The following is a 20,769-nucleotide window of genomic DNA, read 5'->3' as shown; positions in this document are numbered from 1 at the left end:
ATAAGAAATGTACTCATTATCTTGCCCATGTAATTGTAACCCCTCTGTACAGTATTTTCACAATAACAAAAAAAAAAAAAGCTGGTAGTGACACTGTGGCTCAAGTGGTAGATCGCTAGCCTTAAGCACAAAGAGACTTGAGGACAGCATCTAGACCCTGAGTTCAAGCCCCAGGACTGGAAAAAGAACAATAAATAGTAACAATGCATAATTGTTACAACAAAATGAGCCACTTGTGAATCTAATAAGCATGTAGAGGATTTTATACTGAAAATTATGAAATGCTCAAGGGAAGAAATCACAGAGACCTCACTACTCTAGGGTGCTGAGGGGAAAATATTCATGGATTAGAAGACTCAACCTAACAAAGGCCTCAGTTCTTCCAAAATTATTCTCTAGGTTTAATGTTGCTTCTATTAAAATATTAGTGGTGTGTGTGTGTGTGTGTGTGTGTGTGTGTGTGTGTGTGGTATGCACATGCGTGTGAGGCTTGAACTCAGGACCTGGGCACTATCCCTGAGCTTTTGCACTCAAGGCTAGCACCTAATCACTTGGAGGCACAGCGCCACTTCTGTTTTTCTGGTGGTTCTGTAGTGGAGGAATGGCAACAGCGAGACCACAGGATCCCCCCTAGCGCTGGTCCACCTGGGCCTTTTAAACATTACTCAGCAGGGGCGGGGGAAGGGGAGGAGGAGGAGAGGGATAATCATACCTCATAAGGCTGTTTTTCGGATTCCAACCAACCGTAAGTAACAGAGCAAAGGATGTCAATGGCTCAGCTTAGTTGGGGCACCCGTAGTTCAGGAAAGGGCAGTAGTACGGTTACAAAAGCTAAAATAACTAGTTAGGTACCAAGAAAGTCTTATCCACAGGAAAGCTTAGTTATATTCATATTTTAAATCCATTCATCATTCACTTCACAGTTTAAGTCAAATACTACAGTTCATTTCTCATTCCCCATCATATCACTAAATTCATTCACTGTCCACCTTATACAGTTCAAGTCAAATACTATAATTCATCTCTAATTCTCCATCATATCAGTTCTTTGGAAGTGGGAATCTCACAGACTTTCCTGCCTGGATTGGTTTCAATCTGTAATCCTCAGATCTCAGCCTCCTGAATAGCTAAGATTTACAGGTGTGAACCACTGGTGCCCAGCTAGCACTTTTTTGTTTGTTCGTTTTGGTTATAAAGTCAAGCTTATTCTAAAATGTGCATGGAAAGGGCTTCGAATAGCCAAATGTATATTGTCATGAGTCGGGGTGGGGGAGTGGGGGACAAGAGGAGAGAGGGTAGACAAATGGAGAGAGGAAGGGTGGGAAAACACAGCAATAATATTCAATGTGAAAATGGAACTGAGTAACTTGAGGGGAGAGATAGTATGGGACAGATGGGGAGAAGGATGAAGGGGGTGACATTCATCAAGATGTATAGTACTTATAAACTGATATGTTGAACTGGAACCCCCTTGTACTACTACCTTAAAGTAATCAAAAACATAAATTAAAAAGAAAGAATAGCCAAGATGATATTAACAAAGGGGAATAAACAATAAAATCATTGTCCCTACTGTAGCCAAGATATCATGGCCTTAGTGGAGGAGGAGGCAGTGATAGATCAAAGAAATGGAACAGAGAATACAGAAATAGATTTGCGGCAATATCCCCAATTAATTGTTGGCAAAAAGGCAAAAGAGGAGCCATGGCCTTTCCAGTTAATGGTGCTGGAACAATTTAATGTCTGTGAAAGAAAGAAATAAACCTTGGCCTAATCCTAGAGTATCTCACAAAAATTAACTTCAAGCAGACAATAGGCCTATATGTCAATGATTTTATGTAAAATGCAAGACAATATGACTTAAAAGTTTATTGTTAGCTTTATTTGCACAAAAGAGTTGCCATTTAACAAAGAAGTTCATAAATGCAATAGATCTTGAGCAATATCACTCCTTTCAATGTTACTCATCCTTCTCTTACCCACCTCTTCCTTCCCTCTTCATTTTGTAGGGTATACATTGGATTTTTGGCTGCATTCTTCCCTTCTTCTACTCTTCATTTGTCCATCCCTTTCCCCTTGACCCGCACCACCCCTTTCAAATACTGGTTTCCTGGTGTTTTATTTTGCTGAACTTTGACTTTGCGTTTCTAATAAATTACACTGTTTGAAATCTCCCTTGAATCTACCATATTTCAGTTATATTGATATATACTTACACGCCACTCAACCTATTTACTTACATTTGTAAGCTGGACTTCCACATATAACTGAAAACACAAATCTGTTGTCTGGTCCTGACTTAACTTCACTTAGCATAATTTTTACAGGTCTTCCATTTCTTTACAAATGGTACAGTATCATTCTTTCTAATAATGACTAAATTTCCATTATGTATATATGCCACATTTTAATCTATTTATCCATGGAGGGGTATCTGGGCTGATTCCAGGAAAACATAGAAAGTCTTTGGGATATAGGACTCATACTTCTTAAACTTGGTACCAAATCCATGACCCCTACAAGGGGGAATTGATAAATTGGACTCTGTCAAAATTTAAAACTTTGGCTATGTGAAAGCTTATGTTAAGAGAATAAAACAACAAGCTACCAATTCGAAGAAAATATTTGTAAGTCACAAATTAGATAAAGGATTTATACCTGGAATTCGTAGCAACTTTTAAGACTCAACAATCCAGCTCAAAATGAAATGACATGCACCTGTTTCACTGGAGAGTATGTACATGAAGCACATGATAAGATACTCAACAAGGGCCCATGTGGTGGCTTAGGCTTGTAATCTTGGCTACTTGAGAAGTGGAGATCAGCAGGATCACAGTTCCAGGTCAACCCCAGGCAAAACAATTCTGAGACCTTCTTCTCAATTAATAGCTGACTGCAACAGGCTGAGCAAATGTGAAGCCCTGAGTTCAAATTGCAGTACAGACAAAAACAAAACCAAACAACAACAAAAAACCAACTAAGAGTAGCTGGGAGCATGGCTCCAATAATAGGGCACTTCCTTAGCAAGTGTAAAGCCCATAGTTCAAACTCTAGCACCACCAAAAAAGTTTATTCAGCCTAAATATGCATTAAAAATGCCGGTTAAAGCTGTAATGGCATATTACACCTACCAGAATGTCTAAAATAAAGTGGTGATCAGAGAAAATGAGGCTAAGGACACAGAGAAATTGGATTGCTTATGTGTTACTGGTGGGAAAGAAAAATGGTACAGACTGGAAAAGAGTTTGCCAGCTTCTCTTAAAAAGTACAAGTGAACTTATAGCAATTATACCTTTGAGTCTTCATCCCAGAAAAAAATGATCTTAAAATATGTATACATAGTGTTCGTGGCAAAACAAAACAAAACAAAAACAAACAAAAAAATCACAAAATGTTTAAAAAAATCCTTAACGGCAATCCAGATGTCCCTTGACAATAATTTAATGTTATTTAATAATAATTTAATTAAATAATAATTTAATGGAATACTACTCAGTAATAAAAAGGAAGAAATGGTTGATATAGGTAATGAGTTAAAAGGACCAAATAAGAGCCTGTCTCAAAAGGTTACATACCATATGATTCCATTCATGTGATAATATTTGGCAGTACTGGGGTTTGAACTCAGAGCCTTGCACTTGCTACATGAGGACTCTACCACTTGAGTCACATCCTAACCCTTTTGGGCTTTTAATTTTTCCAGGGTTTGGCCTGGACCCACAAACCTCCGACCTAAACCTCTAGTGTAGCTAGAGCCAGGTGTGCATCAGCATGTCTGCCTTATTGACAAAGGTGAAGTCTTGCTGACTTTTCTAAGCTGGCCTCAAACATTGATCCTTATGATTGCTGCCTCTCAAGTAGCTGGAATTATAGGCATGAGTCATCACATTCACCCTCATTTACACAATATGTGTGAAGGTGTAAAATTGTAGAGATGGAGAATAGATTGGAGGCTGCTCGGGGTTCGGCACAGGGAGAGGACAGTGGCTGCACTGTATTCCCACTGGGTGGCAAGGGAAGTCACACAGTCTTCATTGCACAGCACTAAGTGCACACACAATTGTTACGTGTAAAAGAAAAGTGGTGAAAGCGGAGTAGAATCAGCATATTGCGAAGCTGCCATATCATATTGTGTGACTACACTAATCACACAGTGTGTCCATGAGTGGAAATGATGTGAAGAGCATGTGAGATCCCTGTACTGCTTCTAGCATTGCATAACAATCTATGACCATCTCACAGGCTTTTAAAAAAATGCATCTACTGGTGGGAAAAGGTATTCCCCAGCAAGTGCACAGATTCCTCTCCACATGCGTTATCTCAGTTGTTCCCATTGCAAGGATATTTAGCCATCTTGTTAACCTTACTTTTTTTATTTTTTGGTTGATCATGGGGCTTGAACTCAGGACCTGCTTGGGTGCTGTCCCTGAGCTCCTTTTCTCAAGGCTAGCATTCTACCACTTTGAGCTACAGCTTCACTTCTGGCTTTCTGGGGGTTAATTGGAGATAAGAATTTCATAAGACTTTCTTGCCCAGGCTGGCTTAGAACAGTGATCCTCGATCTCAGCCTCCTGAGTAGCTAGGATTACAGGCATGAGCCACCTGTGTCCAACCTTTTATAAGAAAGAAATTGGAACAAAATGGTTAATGTGGCCAAGAAAACACCATGGCCTTGTTGCTTAATACCAGGGATGGACTGAGATCCAGCACGCATCTCACCTGTGTCATCAGAGATACTCCTTTATTTACAATAAGGAAATTGAGTCTCAGAAATCTAACATGTGCAAGGCTATGTAGTCAGTTTGCAAAATAGATATGTTTGGGTTATACATTATAAAAATGAAACTGGATTAAAGCAAAAAGTGACATTGGTTCAGGTAATTGAACATCTATGGGTTTTTCAGGTACTGAAGCTATGTTAACAGGATTCCAGCTTCCCTAATTTTAACTCTGTCTTCTCCTGCACTGATTTTAGCCCCGCCTGGCTCTTCCCAAATGATGGTAAGACCAAATCCACCAGCATAGCAACCCCGTATAAAGGGTCTTTTCCCCATGACCTCCAGAATCACCCAGATCACCTGCTTAGAAACATGGATCATTCCATGTGGCTTGGTCTGGGTCATTTGCTATGTTAGCTTTCCATAATGGAAAGAAAAACAATGTGTGTGTGTGTGTGTGTGTGTGTGTGTGTGTGTGTGTGTGTATGCTGGTCTTGGGGTTTGAATACAGTGTCTGTCCCTGAGCTTCTTTTTGCTCAAAGCTCACAAGTCACAGCTCTACTTCCATGTTTTGGTAGTTTTATTGGTGGTAAGTGTTTCACAGACTTTCCTCCCTGGGGTGGCTTTGAACCATGATTCTCAGATCATTACAGGTTTGAGCCACTGATGCCTGGGTTAGCTCATACTTTTGTAGTTTGGGTTCATGTTTGTGGGGCCCTGCTGTCTGGAGGCCTGTGTTGAGGCAAGTTCATCATGGTGGGACTGCATGGCAGAGGAAGCAAGGATGAGAAAGAGGAGAGCTTATCCTACAGCCTCTCATAGGCTGGTCAACAGTTACCTAAATGCCTCTCACTAAGCCCCACCCATTAAAGGTTCCATTACCTCCAAATAGTGGCCCGGGCTCAGAACAAGGCTTCAACACACAGGCCTTTGAGAATCACTCACTCAGACCACCGCACATGCCCACCTCTGACCTGAGTCATCTGGCGGAGGTTAAGAAGATTGGAGCCTCAAAAGACAGACTGAGCAACTAGAAAACATGTTCCATTGGACCCCACAAGGGCTTCCTGCAAGAGGACCAGGTTCATAGGCTTTAGTCAGTTTTCTATGGACGTGGACTACCTCTTCTGCTCCCGTAACAATTCCTCCACACTCACCACTTTGACAGGGCCCCTGGGAGGGGGGGGGGACCCTCTGAGCTACACAGAAATCAGAAGATAGGACAGGCTCTTTTAAGAACCCACATTCCTCTCCCCAACCCACCATAGACCTGCCTTCGTTAAAGGAGAAGACAAATGAGTTAATAAAGGCAAACAGCTTTGCAACTAACCATATGCAAACGCTAAGTGGCTCGTGTTCCCTTATTTTTATCCACATCTCCCCCAGCCACTTAGGCAGGTGCCAAGAGCCTGCGGCAGTCCATTGCCAGCCCCCACTTCACCAGAGCAGAGGCCTAACCACAAAGAAATAGTACAGCCAACCAGGCAGCACAAGACCCCACGGTAGATGGGAGCATCCCATCCTCTAGGGCCCCCAGAGCCTGTCTGTGCAGAGCCTATGGGGAGCTGCCAGAGATCTCAGCCTAGTTCTTGTGTGAGCCTTTGTCTGTTCCCGGGAGTTTGGCTCATCAGTCATCCTCACCTTAATCCCTTCTCCAGCTGACATCCTTAAAATTAATGAGGAATTCCCTCCCCTCCAGCTAGCTAGTTAGGTTAACAGGCCCATTTTCTCCTTCCCAAATACATCTCGTAGGTAAAATAATGCAAAAACATGTTTGTTTCTCTTCCACCCTGGCTCCATTTTTTATCTTTTTGGCAGCTCTGAAGACAGCCAATGTATAAGACTCCGATACTTTAGTGCTTTGTAATTAGCCCAAACTAGCAAGGCAGACAGGGTTTGCTGGTGAAGAGAAGGAAGGTAAGGGAGGGAGGGAGCGAGAGAGGTGAGGGTGAGGCTGGGCTTGGGGTTTATGTGTAAGGAGCTTCTGGATAAACAACTTCCTGCGTTGGAATTTAATGAGCAAGGGTACCTGGGCAGACCTGGGCAAAGCTATTTCTTTAAAAGGCAGGCTTTAAGCCAGACACTGGTAGCTCATGCCTGCTATCCTAGCTGCTTAAGAGGCTAGGATATGAGGATTTTAGTTTGAAGCCAACTCAGGAATGTCCATGAGTCTCTTATCTGCAATAAACTACCCCCCCAAAAAAGCCAGAAATGGAACTCTGGCTCAAGTGGTAGAGTGCTAGTCTTCAGCAAAAGAAGCTCAGGGATAGTATCCAAGCCCTGTATTCAAGCCCAGGTCTGGCATAAAAAATATGGGCTTTAAAACAAATATTTTGTCAGGTTCTGGTAACTCCCACCTATAATCCTATGGAGGTTCAGATTTGAGGATTGGGGTTCTAAGCCAGACTAAGAAGGAAAATCCATGAAGCTCTTATCTTCAATTAACCAGACAAAAGCCAGAAGTGGAGGTATGGTTTAAGTGGTAGAATGACAGCCTTGAGCTTAAAAGCTAAGTGAGAACATAAGACCTGAGTACCAGCACAAAATAAGCAAAACAAAAACAGTATTTTTCTTCAATCTCCTGGTAGTATGGACTGACTTTTTACTCCCCACTCCACATACACCAGTTCATGTTTTGAAACCCAAGTCTCCATTGTGATGGAGGTAGAAGGAGCTACTGGAAGACAATAAAAGTCATGAGGTGACCTCTCAGGCTGTAACCATGGTAATATCCTGAGTTCAGGCTTCCACTCTCTGGAGTAAGTTCTGTTGTTTATAGACCCCCAGTCCGTAGTACTGTTACAGCAGCCCAAACTTAACCTCAGTGCCTGAAGTAACAGGTCTTGCTCTCCTGCTGGTCAATGCATGGAAAGGAGGATAGATATCACCTCTGAACCAGACAGGATCCCTGAGGATCCTGCAATGTCCTGCTGGAGAGGAAATGAAGTCAGGCTTTTCTCACCATAGCTGTGGGAAGGCTTTGGGCCTGCACTTCTAAAGGATTGGAATTCAGCTGATCCAACATGTCCCATGTAACCTTGAGTCATGTATACATACACTACTTTAGGTAACTCTGTATGTAGCCTTGAGATGATGTGTGTGAGGGAGGAGGAGGGAAAGAAGAGGAGGAGAGACTGGCTAGAGGTAGTCTGAACAATGTACTGCTACTGCTACTAAGTCTCTGTACAAGAGAGCCTGCGTATAAAAGCATGGCCATCAATCTCATCATGCCTGGTACCTGCCTGCGTCACCTTGTAGTACCTGCCTCAAAGCACTGAAATGACCTTTCCTGTGACTTTCTCCCACAGGAAGACACAGGCTTCTTGAAGGAAGAACCTACTGCTTTCTCACCCTTGGACCATGAGGGTGAATATGCCTAGCACATAGTAGGTGCTCAATAAGATGTACTGACATGAACGGATGTGGGATGGATATTTACTTCTTATGTATTCAAATGACCTGGTTCACACAGGAATCAAGGTGACTCCTAGCACAGTTGTATCCCCCATGAAAAGTGGAAGATATAAAGAGAATGTTGTACTCTCTCTTTCAAGAAAGGTTTCCTGGCTGGGCATCAGTGGTTCACTCCTATAATCCTAGATATTTGGGAAGGTGAGATCTGAGGATCATGGTTTGAAGCCAGCCCTTGTAGAAAACCACAAAAAAATTCTTATCTTAATTGAAGAATTAAACAGCAAAAAGCCAGAAGTAGAGCTGTGGCTCAAATGGTAAAGCACTAGTCCAGAGTGAAAAAGATAATGGAAATTGCCTTGGTCCTGAGTTCAAGCTCCAATACCAGCCAACACAGAGAGAGAGAGAGAGAGAGAGAGAGAGAGAGAGAGAGAGAGAGAGAGAGAGAGGGAAAAGAAATGAAAGGCTTTCTGGAGCAAATGTATCCTGACCAAATGTGAGAGGACTCTAGCCTCCCTGTCCCCTCCTTTTCTCTCTCCCTCCCCCCCAGTCTCTCTCACATACACACCACAAACAATCTGTCCTTCATTTATGCTAAGTCTTTCATCCCTCAATGCCTGGTGGTATGTTGATGACACTCTGTCTGCTGGGCAGAGTCACCTTCAAAGGCTTGTCCAGCCTTGCACTCTTTACCCACCCAGCAAGCTCTGTGACTTCCAAGTGAAGCTGCCAAATGGAGTATCTAGGGGCCGGGGAGCGAATGTGCTTCTCATCCACTGTAAGATCTGAAATGTTCACCAGAGCCCTTGTATTGAAGATTTGGACACCAGCCTATTTTGCTATTTGGAGGTGGGACCTAGCAAGAGGAAGTTAGTTCATTGGAGCATGGCATTTAAGGGCATATTGGGACCCTGGCCACTTCTAATCTGTCATCCACTCCCCAGCTGTCTTAGGTGAGCAGCTTTGTTTCACATGTGCTCCCTGGTATGATATGCTCCCTTGTCATAGGCCCAAGAACTATAGAACCAGCAGACCATGGACTGAATGAAACCACAGCCTTCTTCATAAGTTGATAGCCCAGGCATTTGGTCACAGGGGTAGAAAATGGCCACACCTTATTCTGACCAAAAACAACTCCCAGTGGAAGCAAATTAAGCTCCGGACCTCTAAAGATGGAAAATGGCAAGTCTGGGCCCTGAGCCAGGACCAAGAAGGATGCAAGAGAAATTATAGCAGCAATTCTAAGTCAAGACCAGCCAGCTTGGGAAAGATGCAAGTTATGAATAATTTCTAATTCTTGAAATGCATCAGCACTCCATTGATCTACCCCAAGCAAAGGAAAAGCCAATCACACCCTGCTTGCCCCCAAAATAAAAGAAAATGCTCACAGGTTAAACTGCTCCCAAGAGATGCAGGTCTTCTAAGATGAAGTCACCTTGTTTAGCCAAGAAAAACACAGGATGCCAGTTAAATTTGAATTTCAGATAAATAAGAAAAGATTTTTGGGACATTAGGTATATCACATGAAACTTATAGAATATATGTATATTTAAAATATTACTTGGAAAATAACAAAATGAAGATACAGGTTGACCCATTGTAATGATGAGATGTACAAGACACTATTTTGAAAACAAACTTTACAACTTTGGGGGAGGGAGGGGAAGGAAGGGAGGAGTCAGGGAGATAGGAAGGGAAGGGGTGATAGGGGAAAAACAAAGGAGGAGGTAACAATGCTCAATAGGAAATGTACTCATTACCTTACTAATGTAACTGTAACCCCTCTGTACAATATCTTTACAATAAAAATATATATATACAAAAATATTACTTGTTTTTCTGGAATTGGCATTTCATTGGGCTTATGAACGTTGCCTGGCAACCCTCCTCTAAGATATAAAGGCTGCTGCTGAATTTGCATGTGTTTTGTTCACAGGTGGTAGTCATACATAGGAGGGTAAAGAGGCAGTGGACTGCCATTAGGGGTGACCCAGACAGGCTACAGAGAATCAGAAAGGCTACTTCAAACATGGGCTCAATCACAGGTTACCTGACATCAAAGAGATACAAGTTGGACAATAATAGTTGGCCAAATCATCCTGACATCCAAGCTCACAGCCAGAAAACTTTAGTCATTTATAACAAGTCAGACAGGTATCTTTGAGGATAGTGGATAAGAACTTGTGGAAAGGACTCCAAGCTACCCAGAAATCACAGTGTCCATTTGGTAAGGGAGAGCAATGTTTGCTCCTCTTGTGGCTTAGGTGTGGGGCTGGGGGATTATCAGAGCCACCACCTTGATTTGTCCTGAGTGAGTCTGCTGTGTTTTTTGGCATCATAGGCAGAGCCATTTTAACAAGGTTGAGTGCTCGAGGGTTCTGGGTCTTGAGATGCAGATGGAGAATAGGAGGAGGAAGGGCAGATATACCAAAGATCTGAAGAAGGATAATCCAAAAGAGAAGGGGGAATAAATATTCATCCATTTAACACTGACACTAAAGAAATGTTTTCTTAGTCAGGCACCAGTGGCTCATGCCTGTAATCCTAGGTACTTAGGAGGCCGAGATCTGAGGATTGTAGTTCAAAGCCAGGCAGCAAAGTCTGTAAAACTCTTATCTCCAATTAATCCCCAGAACACCAGAAGTGGAGCTGTGGCTCAAAGTGTCAGAGTGCTACCCTTGAGCAAGATGAGCTCAGAGAAAGTGTCTAGGCCCTGAGCTCAATCCCAGGATTGACAGAAAATAATTTTTTTCTTTAAAATACCTAGCTAAAGTATCACCAAAAAGGTGTTGAAGGGGTAATTTACATCTGGGAGGCAATGACAGGTGAATTGGAGGTAATAAATACTCTTGCTGTTAGTAGTCCAAGAGCTTATCAGTGACCAAGCCATTCACCCCATAACAACCCCATTAGGAAACACAGTTTTATTTATTTATTATTTAAGTTTTTTATAAAGGTGATGTACTGAGGGATTACAGTCAGGTAATGGGTACATTTCCATTTGAACGGTGTCAGCCCCTCCCTCATTTCTCCCTGTTTTCTCCTCCGGTTTCCCGTTCCCTCCCAAGTTGCATAGTTCATTTCTAACATAGTGTCTAGTGAGTTTCACTGCTGAATTGATTCACCCTTTGTCTCACAGTTTCTTTGCTTCCCCTTCCCTTTCCCAACTTAGATAAACTTATACACAAAACAAAACATACAGAAATAAAAAAAAAACAGTGACATAAAGGAATAAACTGAAGGAGGAAAAAATAAAATTTCAAACAGTACAATAAAAAAAACTTCTTGTTTCCATTTCTTGGAGTTCACTTCAATAAGCATCATTTTATATGATCATATACACATAGCTTTTGAGCACTTGTGATTCTCCCTGAGGATATCATCCTTTGTTTTCACTGTGTGAAGTAGAGTGCTGTTTAATTATGTCCCAATATAATTGTCTTTTACTATCCATTGGATTTACTTGTAAATTTATAGGTATAATTATTACAGCTAATTACAGGTATAATTATTACAAATGTGGGAAATCATGCACCTGATGTTTCTTTGAGTCTGGCTTAATTTATTTTTTCCCAAGCCTTTCCATTTCCTTATGAATGGGGCAATTCTTTCTGGTGGAAGCATAGAATTCCATTGTGTATATATACTACATTTTCCTAATCCATTCATCTACTGAGGGGCATCTGGGTTGGCTCCATATCTTAGCTATGGTAAACAATATTGCAATGAACATGGCTGTGGTAGTGGCTTTACTGTTGCCTAGTTTGTAGTCATTTGTATAAATCCCCAAGAGTGAGATTGCTGGGTCATACGTAACATCTATGTTTAGTCTTCTGAGGAAACTCCAAAATCAATGTTGTTTTGATTTGCATTTTTTATGGCAGGAGATATTGAACATTTCTTCATGTGTCTATCAGCCATTCTTTTTTTAAAAAAATTATTATGAAAATACCATACAGAGGAGTTACAATTACATGGGCAAGATAATGATTACATTTCTTATCAAGCATTTTCAGCCATTCTTAATGATTCTTCAGAGAAGTCGCTAAGTCTTTAGCCCATGTGTGCAGTGGTTGTTTCTCTGAGGATTTATTTATTTTTTTCTAATTATATTTTGGATATGAGGCCCTTGGCTGATCCATAGATAGTAAATCTCTCCCATTCTGTGGGCTATTTATCTTGCGAGCTATGTCCTTTGCCATGTAGAAGCTCTTCAGTTTTGCAATCCCATTTATCCCATCTTTCTTTGATTTGTTGTGCTTCTGGATTTTTACTTAGGAAGAGAAATGCAATTTTAATATCACCTTCCAGAGAGAGAGATTGAGGTGCAAGATGGTTAGTTCACTTACTTAATATCATGCAGCTAGCAAGTGGCAGAACAACTTGACAAGTCTAGACTATATTCCAAATGACATCATTTGAAAGCATAGTGTTGAATGAATACAGAAGGACAAAATAGTAACACAAAGAGTCAAATTTATGGGATTACAGCTAGTATTTATTTAGCATACATATCCAAATGTTATCTCTATTAGGCAATTTTATACTCAGAGAGGTTGGGCACTCTGTGAAAGTCACACAGCTGAGAGGTAGAGCCAAACAATGACACAGGTCTAGTTCCAATACCAGCCCATCTACCTTCAAGTTCTCCCTATATGCGGGAAATGCCCATCCCAAGATACATCTTCACTTTGATGGGAGATAATCTGTCAACCTAGAAGTAAACTTTGGTGGGGGAAATTCTGAAAATATTTTAGTTTGGGGAGAGCATCTTCTAAGCATCCTAGAAATCACAGCTCCTAATTTTTTGATTCCCATGTCAGGCTGTGCTGGAAGGCACAGAACCTGAGCCCTGCCTGGGAAGTTTTTTTTTTTTTTTCTGGTTGAAGTTGGGGCAGGCATCCCTGTAGGAAGAAGGAGAGACTCAAGGTCAGGAGGAGAAGGTAGCATTCTAAGCATTGACTAAGCAGCAGCATTTTGTTTGGGAGCCTCACCTCTACCCTGTAGTGAGAGTCCCTGAATGTCTGTGCTTCTGCAAGGCTCTGAAGGGGGAAATGTACCCTCCCTAGGTCTATAGAACAACTTTTACTTTTTTAAAATTGACCCTTTGGTTTGAAATCCAAGTGAAGACTGGGAATTGTCATCACTGCAGTCAAAATGTATCAGAGTTTAGGACTTATTTTTCTGTTTTCCAAGCTGTGAGTGGAAATAAAAGCTTCTACCCTTTTCTCTTTCAACAGAACCCAGTAACGTGAACCTTATTACATTACTTTTGTTTAAAAACAACTGGCAAACGTTTGGAAATGTGAAGAAATACAGAGCAATTGTCTGGGAGTCTGTGGCACAAAGCCAACACATTATATCCCTCTTGAGGTTTGAGAAGGTCTTTGCAGACTGATGGGAGAGGAGGGGAGAGGATGGAGATGCCAGGAATTAATGAAACATGTACAGCGTGTGACAACAGGTATGGGTGCGTGCTGATATATGGAGTGAGTGGTCCTGCTCACCTCTGATCACCTCACAGTAGTATGTGGCCCAGGGAACACCAATACCCAGCATGCCTCTGTGTCCTGCTTGGCCAAAGTAGGAAAAGGCAAACAAGGATTGCAAGTGCAATCACACCTGTAATCCCATTTACTTGGGAGGTGAAGATCAGGAGAATCATGGTCTGAGGCCAGCTAAGAAAAGAGCTAGTGAGACTCCATTTCATTCGATAAAAGCTGAGCATGGTGGTTCACACCTGTCATTCTAACTAGCTTAATTAGCTTAATGAGCTTAATAGCTTAATTATGCTTAACTAGCTTAATTGGAAGGATTGTGGTCCAGGCCAGCTTGGGTAAAAAAACAGAAGACTCTAACTGAAAACTAACCAAAAGGAAAATGGATGGCTCAAGTGGTAGAGATTGTGGCTAGCAAGTGCAAAGTCCTGAGTTCAAACTTCAGTACTGAGAAGTAGGTTAAAAAAAAAAACCAAAGCAAACAAGTAGCGTATCAACATATCAACTGTGAACGATGGACTTTGTCACTTACCAGCTGTGACTTAAGGATCTCTCTGATTCTTGGTTTCCTTATTTATAAAACAGTGCTTGGAACAACTGTACCTGGATTATAACAAACCTATTCCCTGCAGTCAGGGGCTGGCCAAGGAAAATAACACTCCCTAGAGACATGACTAAGAGGTTTTGTGACCTCTTTGTGGGCATGAGCCACCAATTGTCCAGCAGTGTCCTTCCTAGGGTAACTGTCCTCCATCCACTCCAATTCCTGTCCCTTCCAACATCTCTCCATACTCAAGAGCACTTTCTTCTTTTTAAGATCTCCATGCTTTCCATACTGTACATCTCTGCCTGCCTTCTCTGTGCAGCACCCTGGTAGGTTGGGAGTAGTGTTGGAATTAGGATAATAATAACACTATTCTTCTTGCTATATAACATGCTGTAGGTTGATGTGATTCAAACCCACAGATGCAAAACCACTAATGAACGATAAGCCTAAAGAAAAGACAATGAGTATTAGTTTGCCTGCTTCCCCAGATGCTGTGTCTGACAGGTTTTCATATGCATGACAGGAGCAGCAACAGCACTGATATGTTGCTGAGATACAGGTAGCAGAGAAATGGTCTATTCTGGTGAGGATTGGGGGTTAGTAGTCCTCACCCAAGCCAACCCCAGGGTGGGATGAAGTCTTCATTTCAGGAAGGATGGGGGTGAGTAGGGGAGCTGGGATAGTCTAAAGTTGAAATGGTGACGAATGGAAGAGGGAGCGTGGTGGATGTAGTAATCTATGACCCAGGAAAGTCCCTGGCAGGCTGTTAGCGGAGACTTCTCTCCCTGGGGGCAGGAAAACAGCCTGGGGCTTTGGAAAAAAGATACACATATGAACCCAGCAGCACTGGTGCTTCATGCCTATAATCTTACCTGCTCAGGAGGCAGAGATCTGAGGATCAGGGTTCAAAGCTGGCCCTGGCAGGAAAGTCCATGAGACTCTTATCTCCAATTAACCACCAAAGGTGGGAAATGGAGCTGTGGCTCAAGTGGTAGAATGCCAGCCTTGAGCAAAAAAATCTGAGAACACATCCAGGCCCCAAGCCCTAGTGTGTGTGCATGCATACACACACATAATACCCATCACATATGACACACATGCACTGCCACCACATACAAGTACACACATGATACATGTGCACATGATATATACATGCATATGCACACATATGATACACAGAGGATACATGTACATGGCACACACAATACAAACGTGCACATACATGATGTGCACGATATACACATGGACATATAATATGCACACATGATACATGCATGCACATGCAGGATACCCACATATGATACCCACACACATGCACACACATGATACAGACAATCCTTCCTTTTCTAGTGTTTTTCAAAATGACACAGAAAAGCAGACCCAAAAGGAATGAAAAAAATAAAACTTTCAAGAAGGTTCAGTTTCTTCTCTGTGAAGGAAATAAATCCATGGAGGCTTTGATAGGTGTTCCTATTATGGGCAGCATCGTGTCCCATTGTCCAAATTCATATGGTACCTCAGCTGTGACTGCATTTGGACTGGTTCTCCAAAGAAGTCATTAAATTAAATACAGTTTTGGGGTGTGGGCCCTCATCCAGCATGACTAGTACCTTATAAAAAGGGAAAGCTGGACCCAGAAACACTCCTACAGGGAGAATGCCGTGTGAATGCCAAGATGTTCACTCTCAAGTCAAGGAGAAGGGTCAGGAAACTAGATGTGCCAACACCTTGATCTTGGCCTTCCAGCCACCAGAACTGGGAGCAAGTGAATGTGTTGCTAAGCCAGCCAGGCTGTGGTCCCTTGGTCACAGCAGCACTAGCCAATTAATGCCACTGCCCCCATTTCTTAGTACAGAGACTGCTGGGAAGGTGTTGCTAGTTCTTCCTGTTTTTGTGTATGCCAGTTCAAAGGCTTGAACTGAGGACCTGGGTGCTGCCCTTGAACTTTTTTGCTCAAGCCTACCACTCTACCACTTGAATCACAGCTTCATTTCTGACTTTTTAGTGGTTACTTGGAGATAAGCGTCTCATGGACTTTCTTGCCCAGGCTGGGGGGTGCTGGTTTCGAACCTGGATCCCAGCTTCCTGTGTAGCTAGGATTACAGGCAAGAGCCACCAGCCTGACTTGGATGCTTTTTCTAAGTGTATTTTTTTTTCTCTTTGGTTTCCTGACAGTCAGCATCTCCTGCATTTTGGCTCTGCAGTGACACTAAGAAGAACAAGGGGCCAACAGAGGTGGGCTCTGGAAACCCCTAACCCCAGAGACCAACCCAGCAGTGTCCCAGATGGGCCCAGTTTGCAATCATAGTCATAGTAGCAGGGAAGCTGCCTCACAGAGCCCCTGCGGTAGCCCCAGCAGGTGAAATAGCGATCTCCACAGGATGAAACCTATTGACAGTGCTTGCTGGTCTGGGAAGGAGCCCCAAGATCATTGTTTTCAGTCAGTTGAAGCTGGAAAGGGATCTTTGCCTTGACAATTTCCACATAATCCTCAGCACCTGGAGGAGGCCAAGGCCCTCGGAGGAAGTAGCTGGCTCAGTCAGGAAGCGAACCTGGTATGTCCCAGCAAGGCAGTGTAGGGATGAAGTGAGGCTCTACCTCTCTGCATTCAGAGGTCTAGCTATCCTTTACTTTCAGACCTTATACCTCGATCCCCAAGGTTTCATAGGAAGTGGGTGGGACACAAGAAATAAGGGTGAGACGGAGCCCCTTCCAGTCTGTGAACATCACTAGTGTGCTGATTGTCCCATGCATGTGGACCCTCCAGAGGGGCTCTGTGGTTTCAGGCCCCATGGGACCAGCATCCTTAGTTGATAGTCCTGAGGTCTAAGGCTAGATCCTGGGGGACATACACTGTTTCTGACATCTTGATTTCAGAAGAGCCTTTATCCATTTATTCTTTTTCCACTTCTTTGGAAGTGATTCTCCCCATCTTCTGAGGAGCATGGGACATCAGAAAGAAGAAATAAAACACACACACACACACACACACACACACACACACACACACACACACACAAAGCTAAGCAGGCAAAGGAAAAGTCAAAGTATGGAATTACATTTCTCTGAAAGCAGAGACTTACCATCATCGCTACCATATATTGAATTTCATTGTGTTATGTGGTTTCTATCAGTTATCCTTAACCCTCACAACACAACACAGAAGGAAGCTATTACAAGCATCTTTTTACTCCTACTTTTAAAAAGTTATTTTCTAGTAGTGTACAAAGGGGTTCCAATTCAACATGTCAGTTTATGAGTATGATGTATCTTGATCAATGTCACCCCTTCTATCATTCTTCTCCATCGTTCCCAACCCCACCCATTCCCCCAAGTTCCCTGGTTCTATTTTCACAAACGTACATTGAATATTATGACTATATTCACCCACCCTTCCTCTATTTGTCTGCCTCCCTCACCCCTTGACATTCCCCCTCCCAATATATTTCAGCTTACTGGCATTCGTTCTTTTAGTTGTTCAGAGGAGATGTACCATTGGCATCCTCTCCTCAAAGTATCTCACACTTTAGTCAGCTTTTTAAAAGTACTTATGCATATATTTTCATATATATTTGTAATTTAGATCTAATTTCCACATATGAGAGAAAACATGCTCTGTTTATCTGTCTGAGCCTGAGTTACTTCCTTAGTATAATGTTTCCAAGTCTATCGTGTCCCTGAAAATGACACATTATTCTTGCTGATAGATGAGTAAAATTCCAGTGTGTGTGTGTGTGTGAGACATTTTCTTTCTTTCTTTCTTGTTCAGGTCCTGGGGATTGAACTGGGCCTAGGCACTCTCTCTGAGCTTTTGTATGCAAGGCTAGCAGTGTTCTACCACTTGAGCCACAGCTCCACTTCTGGCTTTTTGATGATTAATTGGAGATATGAGTCTTATGGACTTCATTGCCCAGGATAGCTTCAAACGTTGGTCCTCAGATCTTAGGCTCCAGAGTAGCTAGGATTACAGGCATGAGCCTTGAAGGTCTAGCTTGTGTCACATTTTCTCATTCCATTCCCCTATTATAACTAATATCTTTTTTAATTTATTTTTTGTTGTTATTATAAAAGTGATTTACAAAGGGGTTACGGTTACATAAGTTAAATAAAGAGTACAATTATTTTGGGACAACATCATCCTAACTAATATCTTTTAACAGATGAGAAAACTGAAGTGTAGAAAGTGATCGCCCAAGACTTCACAGCAGATAGCTACTGGTAGCAGGATTTGAACCCACATCTTTGTGTTTCTAAAGCCACTCCTACCAAATGTACACTCCTGGAAGACAGACACTCAAAAATGTGCCTCTGTGTGGTTTCCTCCTCTGTGGAGAAAGGGAAATCCTGCAGAAGAAATGGCTTGAAGAGAAAAATAGCTTCTCACCAGATTATTCGTGTAATTTCCAAGTCTTATCTTTTCTGCTGCAGTAACACCATACAACCGATTATAATTTATAAAGAAAAGACATGTATTTTTCTCTTAGTTCTGGAGGCTAGAAATCCAGAGCGTGGTGTAAAGTATCTGTCATCTGATGAGGGCCTGATGCCATGTCAAACGTGGAGGTGGGCAGCCCAGGATGAGACAGTATGTGAACTGGGTCCAGGCTCTCTTCTCTTTCTAATAAGGCCACAGGTGCATCATGGGAACTTGACTTCTAGGATCTCATTTAATCCTTATTACTTCCCAAAGGCTTAGCCTCCAAATACCATCAACATGAATTTGAAGATTCAGCTTCAATATGAGTTTGGAAGGGACAACTCTGGAATCACAGAAATCTTACCACTTGCTTGGAAGGCTCCTGCTGTATGATTTCATATTCAGAGAGAGCAATACATGTATAAAGTGAAAAAATGGTAGCTTTTTTTTTATTGGACACAGACTGGAGAGAGGTGTGTGAGTGATTGGATTCAGTGTCCACCGTCAAACCTTTTGGGGTTCGGGTTTATAGCTCTAAAGAGCAGGCTGAGTTTCTGCATTTTTCTGTATATATCATATGATTGTCAGAGTCTGTGCTAGGGAAAAAAATTCTCTAGATGGGAGCTCATATTCCAGACCTGGAAGCCCTCTTCAGAGCACCATTCAGGCTGAATAGACAAAATGTGGACTAGTGAGTTTGTGTGTGAGTGTGTGCACACAATGCAGGACCTTCTGCCTGGCTCTGCGGTCACCATCCCTGCAATATCTGGCCTATTTCACAGAGACATGATTCAGTCATAGGGATCTTCAGCAAACCTGTGATTTAAGATGGACACCCTTATTTCCAGAGGATAGAGGGCTTGTGTTCGAAAGCTTCACAGTTATCAGTTGGTTCTTTGTTTGCTTGCTCAAAACCTCAAGGTCTTGTCTGGCTTTTTTGCTCAAAGCTGGAGCTCCACCATTTGAGCCACACCTCCACTACCCCCTTTTGTGCTGGTTGTTCCAGCTGGTTTCAATCCACCATCTTCAGCTTTCAGCCTTCTGAGTAGCTGGGAGTACAACATGAGCCAGCAACAACCAGCTTCCACAGCCATTTTCTTATGATATTCCTTCAGCTTTATTTCCTGTGCTGCTTCCTTTTCTTCTTCTCTTTAATTGTTATTACTCATTAGGTATATTGCACAGAGATGAAAAGTAGGTCAAGGAGTTATGAGAGAGAGGGGGGAGGGAGGCAGAGAGAGAGAAAGAGAGAGAGAGAGAGAGAGAGAGAGAGAGAGCAAGTATTGTGTCAAGATAGCTTTATACAATACTTGCTCTCTTGACCAGATGAGATCTTGAATGGGGAAGAGTGGTTTGTGTACGAATGGCTGCCATCAAAGCTGACCTAAACATGAATTCTGGCCAATACTTGAAGCTTCCATCCATTGAACGTATGATCTCAGAATTGCATTTTGAAATAATTCTTCCCAGTGTATGGGCAGTTTTTAAATCCCTGTTCTATAGAATCTTGGCCACCTGAGGATCCTTCATTGAACAGGAACAAGGGAATATTGGGAAGTCTCTCTAAGTGAATAGAGTGAATGAGAGAGAAAAATGACTGACCAGCCAGATCTCCGAGTATTACACACACAGATCAGTGAAAAGACACTCTGCTTACTCTCTCCTGGCCTGCAGCTGCTCTATGCTAGAAGATTTGCTGCCAAAATGAGAATGTTTTTGGTATTGGGGCTTGAATTCAGAGCCTGGGTGTTGTCCCTTAGCTTTTTTGCTCAAGGCTGGCATTCTGCCAATTGCAAATTTTGTCTGCCTCATTGGAAATAAGACTCTCACACACTCTTCTACCCAGGCTGATTTTGAACCATGATCATCAGATCTCAGCCTTCTGAGTTGCTAGGGTTACAGACATGAGCCACCAGTACCCATAAAAATGAATATTTTTAATATATATTTTTATTGTAAAGATAGTGTACAGAGGGGTTACAGTTACATGAGCAAGGTAATGAGTACATTTCCTATCGAGCAAAAAATGAATATATTTAAGGGCAGTAAGATGCACAGTGAGATCATGGCGAGGCTCTGTACAGGAAGGAGAAAGGCAATGAGCAGTAGTGAGTCAGGTGCATGGCAGTCTGGGCGGGGTAGTGAGCCCTGATCCCAGGCTGCCTGGAAGGAGTTGAG

This window comes from Dipodomys ordii, unplaced genomic scaffold, assembly GCF_000151885.1.
Source record: "Dipodomys ordii isolate 6190 unplaced genomic scaffold, Dord_2.0 Scaffold47, whole genome shotgun sequence".
NCBI classification, from domain to species: Eukaryota; Metazoa; Chordata; class Mammalia; order Rodentia; family Heteromyidae; genus Dipodomys; species Dipodomys ordii.
The sequence above is the reverse complement of the archived record's forward strand: the minus strand, read 5'-3'. Positions refer to the sequence as shown.